The following is a 15,024-nucleotide window of genomic DNA, read 5'->3' on the forward strand; positions in this document are numbered from 1 at the left end:
AACATATTTATCAATGTAATCTTCTCTATTGTGGCAAGAATATTCAGATCCATAAGATTCAAAACAAAAGTTTAATATTAACAAAATATAATAATACTTCAAGCACACGAACAAAGCAATCATGTCTTCTCAAAATAACATGGCCAAAGAAAGCTATTCCTAAAAAATCATATAGTCTGGCTATGCTCTATCTTCATCACACAAAATATTTAAATCATGCACAACCCCGGTTTTAGCCAAGCAATTGTTTCATACTTTAGTATTCTCAAACTTCAACATTCATGCAATAGAATGGTGGTTGTGGAGAAGAAAAAAGGAGTGGTCTCACATCAGCTAGGCGTATCAACGGGCTATGGAGATGCCCATAAATAGATATCAATGTGTGTGAGTAGGGATTGCCATGCAACAGATGCACTAGAGCTATAAGTGAAGGAAATATGCCCTAGAGGCAATAATAAAGTTATTATTTATTTCCTTATTTCATGATAAATGTTTGTTATTCATGCTAGAATTGTATTAACCATAAACATAATACATGTGTGAATACATAGACAAACAGAATGTCACTAGTATGCCTCTACTTGACTAGCTCGTTGGTCAAAGATGGTTATGTTTCCAAAGGATAGAGATGAGTTGTCATTTGATAAACGGGATCACATCATTAGGAGAATGATGTGATTGACTTGACCCATTTCGTTAGCTTAGCACTTGATCGTTTAGTTTACTGCTATTGCTTTCTCCATGATTTATACATGTTCCTATGACTATGAGATTATGCAACTCCCGAATACCAGAAGAACACTTCGTGTGCTACCAAACGTCACAACGTAACTGGGTGATTATAAAGGTGCTCTACAGGTGTCTCCGATGGTGTTTGTTGAGTTGGCATAGATCAAGAATATGATTTGTAACTCCGATTGTCGGAGAGGTATCTCTGGGCCCTCTCGGTAATGCACATCACTATAAGCCTTGCAAGCAATGTGACTAATGAGTTAGTTACAGGATGATGCACTACAGAACGAGTAAAGAGACTTGCCGGTAACGAGATTGAGCTAGGTATTGAGATACCGACGATGGAATCACGGGCAAGTAACATACTGATGACAAAGGGAACAACATATGTTGTTATGCCATTTCACCGATAAAGATCTTCGTAGAATATGTAGGAACCAATAAGAGCATCCAGGTGACGCTATTGGTTATTGACCGGGGATGAGTCTCGATCATGTCTACATAGTTCTCGAACCCGTAGGGTCCGCACGCTTAAAGTTTCCTGACGATCGGTATTATGAGTTTATATGTTTTGATGTACTGAAGGTAGTTCGGAGTACCGGATGAGATCGGTGACATGACGAGGAGTCTCGAAATGGTCGAGACATAAAGATCAATATATTGGACGACTATATTCGGACATCGGAAAGGGTCCGAGTGATTCAGGTATTTTTTGGAGTATCGGGGAGTTACGGGAATACGAGGAAGAAGTAATGGGCCTCATGGGCCAAGTGGTGGAAGTGAGGAGGCAGGGCGAGCGCCCCCCCCTAGCCCAAACCGAATTGGACTAGGGGTCCGGCCCCCCTTTCCCCCTTTTCCTCCATCTCCTTCCTTCTCCTCTTCCCCCTTCCTTTCCTCCTCCTAGCAGGAGTAGGAAAGGGGAGTCCTACTCCTACTAGGAGGAGGACTCCTCCTCTTGGCGCGCCCTACAGGGGCCGGCCGGCCTCCCCCTTGCTCCTTTATATACAGGGGCAGGGGGCACCCTAGGACACAGAAGTTGATCATTGATCTCTCCCAGCCGTGTGCGGTGCCCCCTCCACCATAATCCACCTCGGTCATACTGTAGCGGTGCTTAGGCGAAGCCCTGTGACGGTAGCTTCATCAACATTGTCACCACGCCGTCCTGCTGACGAAACTCTCCCTCGAGCTCTACTGGATCATGAGTTCGTGTGATGTCACCGAGCTGAACGTTTGCTGAACGCGGAGGTGCCGTACGTTCGGTACTGAGGATCGGTCGATCGTGAAGACGTACGACTACATCAACCGCATTGTCATAACACTTCCGTTGAACGGTCTACGAGGATATGTGGACGACTCTCCCCTCTTGTTGCTATGCATCACCATGATCTTGTGTGTGCGTTGGAATTTTTTTAAATTACTACGTTCCTCAATAGTGTATTAGAGCTAGGTTTATGTGTAGATGTTATATGCACGAGTAGAACACAAGTGAGTTGTGGGCGATACAAGTCATACTGCTTACTGGCATGTCGTACTTTGGTTCGGCGGTATTGTTGGATGAAGCGGCCCGGACCGACATTATGCGTACCCTTACGCGAGACTGGTTCTACCGACGTGCTTTGCACACAGGTGGCTGGCGGGTGTCAGTTTCTCCAACTTTAGTTGAACCGAGTGTGGCTACGCCCGGTCCTTGTGAAGGTTAAAACATCACTAACTTGATGAACTATCGTTGTGGTTTTGATGTGTAAGCAAGAACGGTTCTTGCTCAGCCCGTAGCAGCCACGTAAAACTTGCAACAACAAAGTAGAGGACGTCTAACTTGTTTTTGCAGGGCATGTTGTGATGTGATATGGTCAAGACATGATGCTATATTTATTGTACTAGATGATCATGTTTTGCAATGGAGTTATCGGCAACGGGCAGGAGCCATATGGTTTTCGCTTTATTGTATGCAATGCAATCGCCCTGTAATTGCTTTACTTTATCACTAAGCGATAGCGATAGTCGTAGAAGCAATAGATGGCGAGACGACAACGATGCTATGATGGAGATCAAGGTGTCGCGCCGATAACGATGGTGATCATGACGGTGCTTTGGAGATGGAGATCAAAGGCACAAGATGATGATGGCCATATCATATCACTTATATTGATTGCATGTGATGTTTATCCTTTATGCATCTTATTTTGCTTTGTTTGACGGTAGCATTATAAGATGATCTCTCACTAAATTTCAAGGTAAAAGTGTTCTCCCTGAGTATGCACGGTTGCCGAAGTTCGTCGTGCCGAGACACCACGTGATGATCGGGTGTGATAAGCTCAGCGTTCATCTACAATGGGTGTAAGACAGTTTTACACATGCAAAATACTCGGGTTAAACTTGACGAGCCTAGCATATGCAAATATGGCCTCGGAACACTGGACACCGAAAGGTCGAGCGTGAATCATATAGTAGATATGAACAACATAGTGATGTTCACCATTGAAAACTACTCCATCTCACATGATGATCGGACATGGTCTAGTTGATTTGGATCACGTGATCATTTAGATGACTAGAGGGATGTCTATCTAAGTGAGACTTCTTAAGTAATATGATTAATTGAACTTTAATTTATCATGAACTTAGTCCTGATAGTATTTGCATAACTATGTTGTAAATCAATAGCTCGCGATGTAGCTCCCCGTTTATTTTGATATGGTCCTAGAGAAAAACTAAGTTGAAAGATGTTAGAAGCAATGATGCGGATTGGATCTGTGATCTGAGGATTATCCTCATTGTTGCACAGAAGAATTATGTCCATGATGCACCGCTAGGTGACAGACCGATTGCATGAGCAGATGCAGACGTTATGAATGTTTGGCGAGCTCGATATGATGACTACTTGATAGTTCAGTGCACCATGCTTTATGGCTTAGAATCGGGGCTTCAAAGACGTTTTAAATGCCATAGAGCATATGAGATGTTCCAACAGTTGAAATTAGTATTTCAGACTCATGCCCATGTCGAAAGGTATGCGACCTTTGACAACACTTTGCCTACAAGATGGAGGAGAATAGCTCAGCTAGTGAGCATGTGCTCAGAATGTCTGAGTACTACAATCACTTGAGTCAAGTGGGAGTTAATCTTCCAGATAAGATAGTGATTGACAGAGTTCTCTAGTCACTATCACAAAGTTACTGGAACTTCGTGATGAACTATAATATGCAAGGGATAACGGAAGCGATTCCCAAGCTCTTCGTGATGCTGAAATTGACGAAGGTAGAAATCAAGAAAAGCATCAAGTGTTGATGGCTGACAAGACCACTAGTTTCAAGAAAAGGGCAATGGGTAGAAGGGGAACTTCAATATGAACGGCAAGCAAGTTGCTACTCAAGTGAAGAAGCCCAAAGTCTAGACCTAAGCCTGAGACTAAGTGCTTCTACTGCAAAGGGACTGGTCACTGGAAGCAGAACTGCCCCAAGTATTTGGCGGATAAGAAGGATGGCAAAGTGAACAAAGGTATATTTGATATACATGTTATTAATGTGTACTTTACTAGTGTTTATAACAACCCCTCAGTATTTGATACTAGTTCAGTTGCTGAGATTAGTAACTCGAAACGGGAGTTGCAGAATGAACAGAGACTAGTTAAGGGTGAAGTGACGATGTGTGTTGGAAGTGGTTCCAAGAATGATATGATCATCATCGCACACTCCCTATACTTTCGGGATTAGTGTTGAACCTAAATAAATGTTATTTGGCGTTTGCATTAAGCATGAATATGATTTGATCATGTTTATTGCAATACGGTTATTCATTTAAAGTCAGAGAATAATTGTTGTTCTGTTTACATGAATAAAACCTTCAATGTTCATACACCCAAGGTGAATGGTTTATTGAATCTCGATCGTAGTGATACACATATGCATAATATTGAAGCCAAAAGATGCAAAGTTAGTAATGATAGTGCAACTTATTTGTGGCACTGCTGTTTAGGCCATATTGGTGTAAAGCGCATGAAGAAAATCCATGCTGATGGGCTTTTGGAATCACTTGATTATGAATCAGTTGATGCTTGCGAACCATGCCTCATGGGAAAGATTATTAAAGACTCCGCTCTCCAGAACAATGGAGCGAGAAACAGACTTGTTGGAAATAATACATACTGATGTATGCAGTCCGATGAGTGTTGAGGCTCACAGCAGGCATCGTTATTTTCTAACCATCATAGATGATTTGAGTAAGATATGCGTATACCTTCTTGATGAAACATAAATCTGAAACATTGGAAAAGTTCAAATAATTTCAGAGTGAAGTGGAAAATCATCGTAACAAGAAAATAAAGTTCCTACGATCTGATCGTGGAGGAGAATATTTGAGTTACGAGTTTGGTCTTCATTTGAAACAATGCGGAATAGTTTCGCAACTCATGCCACCTGGAACACCATAGCGTAATGGTGTGTCCGAACATCGTAACCGTACTTTATTAGATATGGTGCAATCTATGATGTCTCTTACCGATTTACCACTATCGTTTTGGGGTTATGCATTAGAGATAGTTGCATTAACGTTAAATAGGGAACCGTCTAAATCCATTGAGACAACGCCATATAAACTATGGTTTGGCAAGAAACCCAAGTTGTCGTTTCTTAAAAGTTTGGGGTTGCAATGCTTATGTGAAAAAGTTTCATCCTGATAAGCTCAAACACAAATCGGAGAAATGTGTCTTCATAGGATACCCAAAGGAGACAGTTGGGTACACCTTCTATCACAGATTCGAAGGCAAGACATTCGTTGCTAAGAATGGATCCTTTCTTGAGAAGGAGTTTCTCTCGAAAGAAGTGAGTGGGAGGAAAGTAGAACTTGATGAGGTAACTGTACCTGCTCCCTTATTGAAAAGTAGTTCATCACAGAAATCTGTTCCCGTGACTCCTACACCAATTAGTGTGAAGCTAATGATGATGATCATGTAACTTCAGATCAAGTTACTACCGAACATCGTAGGTCAAACAGAGTGATATCAGCACCAGAGTGGTACGGTAATCCTGTTCTAGATGTCATGTTACTTGACCATGACGAATCTACGAACTATGAGGAAGCGATGATGAGCCCAGATTCCATGAAATGGCTTGAGGCCATGAAATCTAAGATGGGATCCATGTATGAGAACAAAGTATGGACTTTGATTGACTTGCCCGATGATCGGTGAGTCATTAAGAATAAATGGATCTTCAAGAGGAAGACAGACACTGATAGTAGTGTTACTATCTACAAAGCTCGAATTGTCGCAAAATGTTTTCGACAAGTTCAAGGTGTTCACTAGGATGAGATTTTCTCACTCGTATCATGCTTAAAAGTCCATATGAATCATGTTAGCAGTTGCCGCATTTTATGAAATTTGGCAAATGGATGTCAAAATTGCATTCCTTAATGGATTTCTTGAAGAAGAGTTGTACATGATGCAACAATAAGGTTTTGTCAATCCTAAAGGTGCTAACAAAGTGTGCAAGCTCTAGTGACCCATCTATGGACTGGTGCAAGCATCTCGGAGTTGGAATATATACTTTGATAAAGTGATCAAAGCATATGGTTTTATACAGACTTGCGGTGAAGCCTATCTTTACAAGAAGGTGAGTGGGAGCACTACATCATTTCTGATAAGTATATGTGAATGACACATTATTGATCGGAAATAATGTAGAATTTTCTGGAAAGCATAAAGGAGTGTCTGAAAAGAGTTTTTCAAAGAAAGACCTCGATGAAGCTACTTACACATTGAGCATCAAGATCTATAGAGATAGATCAAGACGCTTGATAAGATTTTTCAACAAGTACATACCTTGACAAAGTTTTTGAAGTAGTTCAAAATGGAACAGTCAAAGAAGGAGTTCTTGCCTGTGTTGCAAGGTGTGAAGTTGAGTAAAGACTCAAGTCTCGATCTGGATACATATTGAAAGTGGGAGCAATTAGCTAGAGTAGCTCCGTGTAGAGCATTGTAGACATAGAAATTTGCGAAATACATACGGATCTGAATGTTGCAGACCCGTAGGCTAAACTTCTCTCACATGCAAAACAGGATCACTCTTTGGGTGTTAATCACGTAGCGATGTGAACTAGATTATTGACTCTAGTAAACCCTTTGGGTATTAGTCACATGGAGATGTGAACTAATCACATAAAGATGTGAACTAGATTATTGACTCTAGTGCAAGTGGGAGACTGAAGGAAATATGCCCTAGATGCAATAATAAAGTAATTATTTATTTCCTTATTTCAAGATAAATGTTTATTATTCATGCTAGAATTGTATTAACCGGAAACATAATACATGTGCGAATACATAGACAAATAGAGTGTCACTAGTATGCCTCAACTTGACTAGCTCGTTGGTCAAAGATGGTTATGTTTCCTAACCATAGACATGAGTTGTCATTTGATAAATGGGATCACATCATTAGGAGAATGATGTGATTGACTTGACCCATTTCGTTAGCTTAGCACTTGATCGTTTAGTTTACTCCTATTGCTTTCTCCATGACTTATACATGTTCCTATGACTATGAGATTATGCAACTCCCGAATACCATAAGAACACTTTGTGTGCTACCAAACATCACAATGTAACTGGGTGATTATAAAGGTGCTCTACAGGTGTCTTCGATGGTGTTTGTTGAGTTGACGTAGATCAAGAATATGATTCGTCACTCCAATTATCGAAGAGGTATCTCTGGGCCCTCTCAGTAATGCACATCAATATAAGACTTGCAAGCAATGTGACTAATGAGTTAGTTACAGGATGATGCACTACAGAACGAGTAAAGAGACTTGCTGGTAATGAGATTGAGCTAGGTATTGAGATACCGACGATCGAATCTCGGGCAAGTAACATACCGATGACAAAGGGAACAACGTAAGTTGTTATGTGGTTTCACCGATAAAGATCTTTGCAGAATATGTAGGAACCAATATGAGCATCCAAGTTCCGCTATTGGTTATTGACCGTAGACGAGTCTCGGTCATGTCTACATAGTTCTCGAACCCATAGGGTCCGCACGCTTAAAGTTCGGTGACGATCGGTATTATGAGTTTATGCGTTTTGATGTACCGAAGGTAGTTAGGAGTCCCGGATGAGATCGGGGACATGATGAGGAGTCTCGAAATGGTCGAGACGTAAAGATCGATATATTGGACGACTATATTCGGACATTAGAAAGGTTCCGAGTGATTCAGGTATTTTTCGGAGTACCGGGGAGTTACGGGAATATGAGGAAGATGTAATGGGCCTCATGGGCCAAGTGGTGGAAGTGAGAAGGCAGGGCGCGCCCCCCCTAGCCCAAACCAAATTGGACTAGGGGACTGCCCCCCCTTTTCCTCCCTCTCCTTCCTTCTCCTCTTCCCCCTTCCTTTCCTCGTCCTAGTAGGAGTAGGAAAGGGGAGTCCTACTCCTACTAGGAGGAGGACTCCTCCTCCTGGCACGCCCTATAGGGGCCGGTCGGCCTCCCCCTTTCTCCTTTATATACGGGGGCAGGGGGGCACCCTAGGACACAGAAGTTGATCATTGATCTCTCCCAGCCCTGTGCGCTGCCCCTCTCCACCATAATCCACCTCGGTCATACTGTAGTGGTGCTTATGCGAAGCCCTGCGATGGTAGCTTCATCAACATCATCACAACGCCGTCGTGCTGACGAAACTCTCCCTCGAGCTCTACTGGATCGTGAGTTCGCAGGACGTCACCGAGCTGAACGTGTGCTTAACGCGGAGGTCCCGTACGTTCGGTATTAAGGATCGGTCGATCGTGAAGACATACGACTACACCAACCGCGTTGTCATAATGCTTCCTCTTAACGGTCTACGAGGGCACGTGGACGACTCTCCCCTCTCGTTGCTATGCATCACCATGATCTTGTGTGTGCGTAGGACATTTTTTGAAATTACTATGTTCCTCAACAGTGGTATCAGAGCCAGGTTTATGCGTATATGTTATATGCACGAGTAGAACACAAGTGAGTTGTGCGTGATACAAGTCATACTGCTTACCAGCATGTCATACTTTGGTTCGACGGTATTGTTGGATGAAGCGGACCGGACCGACATTACGTGTATGCTTATGCGAGACTGGTTCTACCGACGTGCTATGCACACAAGTGGCTGGCGGGTGTCCGTTTCTCCAACTTTAGTTGAACCGAGTGTGGCTACGCCCGGTCCTTGTGAAGGTTAAAACAACACTAACTTGACGAACTATCGTTGTGGTTTTGATACGTAGGTAAGAACAGTTCTTACCCAGCCCGTAGCAGCCACGTAAAACTTGCGACAACAAAGTAGAGGACGTCTAACTTGTTTTTGCAGGGCATGTTGTGATGTGATATGGTCAAGACATGATGCTATATTTATTGTATGAGATGATCATGTTTTTTAACGGAGTTATCGGCAACTGGCAAGAGCCATATGGTTGTCACTTTATTGAATACAATGCAATCGCCCTGTAATTGCTTTACTTTATCACTAAGAAGTAGCGATAGTCGTAGAAGCAATAGATGGTGAGACCACAACGATGCTATGATGGAGATCAAGGTGTCGCACCGGTGACGATGGTGATCATGACGGTGCTTTGGATATGGAGATCAAAGGCACAAAATGATGATGGCCATATCATATCACTTATATTAATTGCATGTGATGTTTATCCTTTATGCATCTTATTTTGCTTTGTTTGACGGTAGCATTATAAGATGATCTCTCACTAAATTTCAAGGTAAAAGTGTTCGCCCTTAGTATGCACCGTTGCCAAAGTTCGTCATGCTGAGACACCACATGATGATCTGGTGTGATAAGCTCAACATTCATCTACAATTTGTGTAAGATAGTTTTACACACGCAAAATACTTGGGTTAAACTTGACGAGCCTAGCATATGCAGATATGGCCTCGGAACACTGGAGACCGAAAGGTCGAGCGTGAATCATATAGTAGATATGATCAACATAGTGATGTTCACCATTGAAAACTACTCCATCTCACATGATGATCGGACATGGTTTAGTTGATTTGGATCACGTGATCATTTAGATGACTAGAGGGATGTCTATCTAAGTGGGAGTTCTTAAGTAATATGATTAATTGAACTTTAATTTATCATGAACTTAGCCCTGATAGTATTTGCATAACTATGTTGTAGATCAATAGCTCACGATGTAGCTCCTCGTTTATTTTGATATGGTCCTAGAGAAAAACTAAGTTGAAAGATGTTAGTAGCAATGATGCAGATTGGATCTGTCATATGAGGATTATCCTCATTGCCGCACAGAAGAATTATGTCCTTGATGCACCGCTAGGTGACAGACCGATTGTAGGAGCAGATGCAAACGTTATGAATGTTTGGCGAGCTCGATATGATGACTACTTGATAGTTTAGTGCACCAAGATTTACGGCTTAGAATCGGGGCTTCAAAGACATTTTGAACTCCATAGAGCATATGAGATGTTCCAAGAGTTGAAATAAGTATTTTAGACTCATGCCCATGTGAAAAGGTATGAGACCTTTGACAAGCACTTTGCCTACAAGATGGATGAGAATAGCTCAGCAAGTGAGCATGTGCTCAGAATGTCTGAGTACTACAATCACTTGAATCAAGTGGGAGTTAATATTCTAGATAAGATAGTGATTGATAGAGTTCTCTAGTCACTATCACCAAGTTACTGGAACTTTGTGATGAACTATAATATGCAAGGGATAACAGACACGATTCCCAAGCTCTTCGTGATGCTGAAATCGACGAAGGTAGAAATCAAGAAAAGCTTCAAGTGTTGATGGTTGACAAGACCACTAGTTTCAAGAAAAGGGCAAAGGGAAGAAGGGGAACTTCAAGAAGAACGGCAAGCAACTTGTTGCTCAAGTGAAGAAGCCCAAAGTCTAGACCTAAGCCTGAGACTAAGTGTTGTACTACAACGGGACTGGTCACTGGAAGCAGAACTACCCCAAGTATTTGGCGGATTAGAAGGATGGCAAAGTGAACAAAGGTATGTTTGATATACATGTTATTGATGTGTACTTTAGTAGTGTTTAACCCCTCAGTATTTGATACTAGTTCAGTTGCTGAGATTAGTAACTAGAAACGGGAGTTGCAGAATGAATAGAGACTAGTTAAGGGTGAAGTGATGATGTGTGTTGGAAGTGGTTCCAAGATTGATATGATCATCGTCGCACACTCCCTATACTTTCGGGATTAGTGCTGAACCTAAATAAAAGTTATTTAGTGTTTGCGTTAAGCATGAATATGATTTGATCATGTTTATTGCAATACGGTTATTCATTTAAAGTCAGAGAATAATTGTTGTTCTGTTTACATGAATAAAACCTTCAATGGTCATACACTCAAGATGAATGGTTTATTGAATCTCGATCGTAGTGATACACATATCCATAATATTGAAGCCAAAAGATGCAAAGTTAATAATGATAGTGCAACTTATTTGTGGCAATGCTGTTTAGGTCATATTGGTGTAAAGCGCATGAAGAAAATCCTTGCTGATGGGCTTTTGGAATCACTTGATTATGAATCAGTTGATGCTTGCGAACCATGACTCATGGGAAAGATGACTAAAGACTCCATTCTCCGGAACAATGGAGCAAGCAATAGACTTGTTGGAAATAATACACACTGATGTATGCAGTCCGATGAGTGTTGAGGCTCGCGGCAGGTATCGTTATTTTCTGAACTTCACAGATGATTTGAGTAAGATATGTGTATATATTCTTGATGAAACATAAATCTGAAACATTTGAAAAGTTCAAATAATTTCAGAGTGAAATGGAAAATCATTGTAACAAGAAAATAAAGTTTCTATGATCTGATCGTGGAGGAGAATATTTGAGTTACGAGTTTGGTCTTCATTTGAAACAATGCGGAATAGTTTCGCAACTCATGCCACCTGGAACACCATAGCGTAATGGTGTGTCCGAACATCGTAACCGTACTTTATTAGATATGGTGTAATCTATGATGTCTCTTACCGATTTACCACTATGCTTTTGGGGTTATGCATTAGATACAATTGCATTCACGTTAAATAGAGCACCGTTTAAATCCATTGAGACGACGCCATATGAACTATGGTTTGGCAAGAAACCCGAGTTGTCGTTTCTTAAAGTTTGGGGTTGCGATGCTTATGTGAAAAAGTTTTATCCTGATAAGCTCAAACCCAAATCGGAGAAATGTGTCTTCATAGGATACCCAAAGGAGACAATTGGGTACACCTTCTATCACAGATCCGAAGGCAAGACATTCGTTGCTAAGAATGGATCCTTTCTAGAGAAGGAGTTTCTCTCGAAAGAAGTGAGTGGGAGGAAAGTAGAACTTGATGAGGTAACAGTACCTCCTCCCTTATTAAGTAGTTCATCACAGAAATCTGTTCCTGTGACTCCTACACCAATTAGTGAGGAAGCTAATGATGATGATCATATAACTTCAGATCAAATTACTACCGAACCTCGTAGGTCAACCAGAGTGAGAGCAGCACAAGAGTGGTACGGTAATCCTGTTCTGGATGTCATGTTACTTGACCATGACGAACCTACGAACTATGATGAAGCGATGATGAGCCCAGATTCCACGAAGTGGCTTGAGGCCATGAAATCTGAGATGGGATCCATGTATGAGAACAAAGTATGGACTTTGATTAACTTGCCCGATGATCGGTGAGTCATTAAGAATAAATGGATCTTCAAGAGGAAGACAGACGCTGATAGTAGTGTTACTATCTACAAAGCTTGAATTGTCGCAAAATGTTTTCGACAAGTTCAAGGTGTTGACTACGATGAGATTTTCTCACTCGTATCGATGCTTAAAAGTCTATCCGAATCATGTTAGCAGTTTCCGCATTTTATGAAATTTGGCAAATGGATGTCAAAACTGCATTCCTTAATGGATTTCTTGAAGAAGAGTTGTAGATGATGCAACAAGAAGGTTTTGTCAATCCTAAAGGTGCTAACAAAGTGTGCGAGCTCTAGCGATCCATCTATGGACTGGTGCAAGCATCTCGGAGTTGGAATATATACTTTGATAAAGTGATCAAAGCATATGGTTTTATACAGACTTGCGGTGAAGCCTATATTTACAAGAAGGTGAGTGGGAGCAGTACATCATTTCTGATAAGTATATGTGAATGACATATTGTTGATCGGAAATAATGTAGAATTTTTTGGAAAGCATAAAGGAGTGTCTGAAAAGAGTTTTTCAAAGAAAGACCTCGATGAAGCTACTTACACATTGAGCATAAATATCTATAGAGATAGATCAAGACGCTTGATAAGATTTTTCAATGAGTACATACCTTGACAAAGTTTTTGAAGTAGTTCAAAATGGAATAGTCAAAGAAGGAGTTCTTGCCTGTGTTGCTAGGTACGAAGTTGAGTAAAGACTCAAAACCCGACCACAGCAGAAAACAGAAAGAGAATGAGAAGTCATTTCCTATGCCTCAGTCATAGGTTCTATAAATTATGCTATGCCGTTTACTAGTCCTATTGTATACCTTAGCATCTTTCTGGCAAGGGAGTACAATAGTGATCTAGGAGTAGATCACTGGAAAACGGTCAAAAATTATCCTTAGAGGACTAAGGAAATATTTCTCGGTTATGGAGGTGATGAAAGAGTTCGTCATAAAGAGTTACGTCGATGCAGGCTTTTTACATCGATCTAGATGACTCTAAGTCTTGATCTGGATACATATTGAAAGTGAGAGCAATTAGCTAGAGTAGCTCCGTGCAGAACATTGTAGACATAGAAATTTGCGAAATACATACGGATCTGAATGTTGCAGACCCATAGGCTAAACTTCTCTCACAAGCAAAACACGATCACTCTTTGGGTGTTAATCACATAGTGATGTGAACTTGATTATTGACTCTAGTAAACCCTTTGGGTATTAGTCACATGGAGATGTGAACTAATCACATAAAGATGTGAACTAGATTATTGACTCTAGTGCAAGTGGGAGACTGAAGGAAATATGCCCTAGAGGCAATAATAAAGTTATTATTTATTTCCTTATTTCATGATAAATGTTTATTATTCATGCTAGAATTATATTAACCGAAAACATAATACATGTGTGAATACATAGACAAACAGAGTGTCACTAGTATGCCTCAACTTGACTAGCTCGTTGGTCAAAGATGGTTATGTTTCCTAACCATAGACATGAGTTGTCATTTGATAAACGGGATTACATCATTAGGAGAATTGTGTGATTTACTTGACCCATTTTGTTAGCTTAGCACTTGATCGTTTAGTTTACTGCTATTGCATTCTCCATGACTTATACATGTTCCTATGACTATGAGATTATGCAACTCCCGAATACCAAAAGAACACTTTGTGTGCTACCAAACGTCACAACATAACTAGGTGATTATAAAGGTGCTCTACAGGTGTCTCCGATGGTGTTTGTTGAGTTGGCATAGATCAAGAATATGATTTGTCACTCCGATTGTCAAAGAGGTATCTCTGGGCCCTCTCGGTAATGCACATCACTATAAGCCTTGCAAGCAATGTGACTAATGAGTTAGTTACGTGATGATGCACTACAGAACGAGTAAAGAGACTTGCCGGTAATGAGATTGAGCTAGGTATTGAGATACCAACGATCGAATCTCGGGCAAGTAACATACCGATGACAAAGGGAACAACGTATGTTGTTATGCCGTTTCACCAATAAAGATCTTCGTAGAATATGTAGGAACCAATATGAGCATCTAGGTTCCGCTATTGGTTATTGACCGGAGACGAGTCTAGGTCATGTCTACATAGTTCTCGAACCCGTAGGGTCCGCACGCTTAAAGTTCGGTGACGATCGATATTATGAGTTTATGTGTTTTTATGTACCGAAGGTAGTTAGGAGTCCCGGATGAGATCGGGGACATGACAAGGAGTCTCGAAATGGTCGAGACGTAAAGATCAATATATTGGACGACTATATTCGGACATCGGAAAGGTTCCGAGTGATTCTGGTATTTTTCGGAGTACCGGGGAGTTACGGGAATACGAGGAAGAAGTAATGGGCCTCATGGTCCAAGTGGTGGAAGTGAGGAGGCAGGGCGCATGCCCCCCCTAGACCAAACCAAATTGGACTAGGGGACCGGCCCCCTTTCCCCCTTTTCCTCCCTCTCCTTCCTTCTCCTCTTCCCCCTTCCTTTCCTCCTCCTGTATGAGTAGGAAAGGGGAGTCCTACTCCTACTAGGAGGAGGACTCCCCCTCTAGGCGCGCCCTACAGGGGCCGGCCGGCCTCCCCCTTGCTCCTTTATATACAGGGGCAGGGG

This window comes from Triticum urartu, chromosome 4 (assembly GCF_003073215.2).
Source record: "Triticum urartu cultivar G1812 chromosome 4, Tu2.1, whole genome shotgun sequence".
NCBI classification, from domain to species: Eukaryota; Viridiplantae; Streptophyta; class Magnoliopsida; order Poales; family Poaceae; genus Triticum; species Triticum urartu.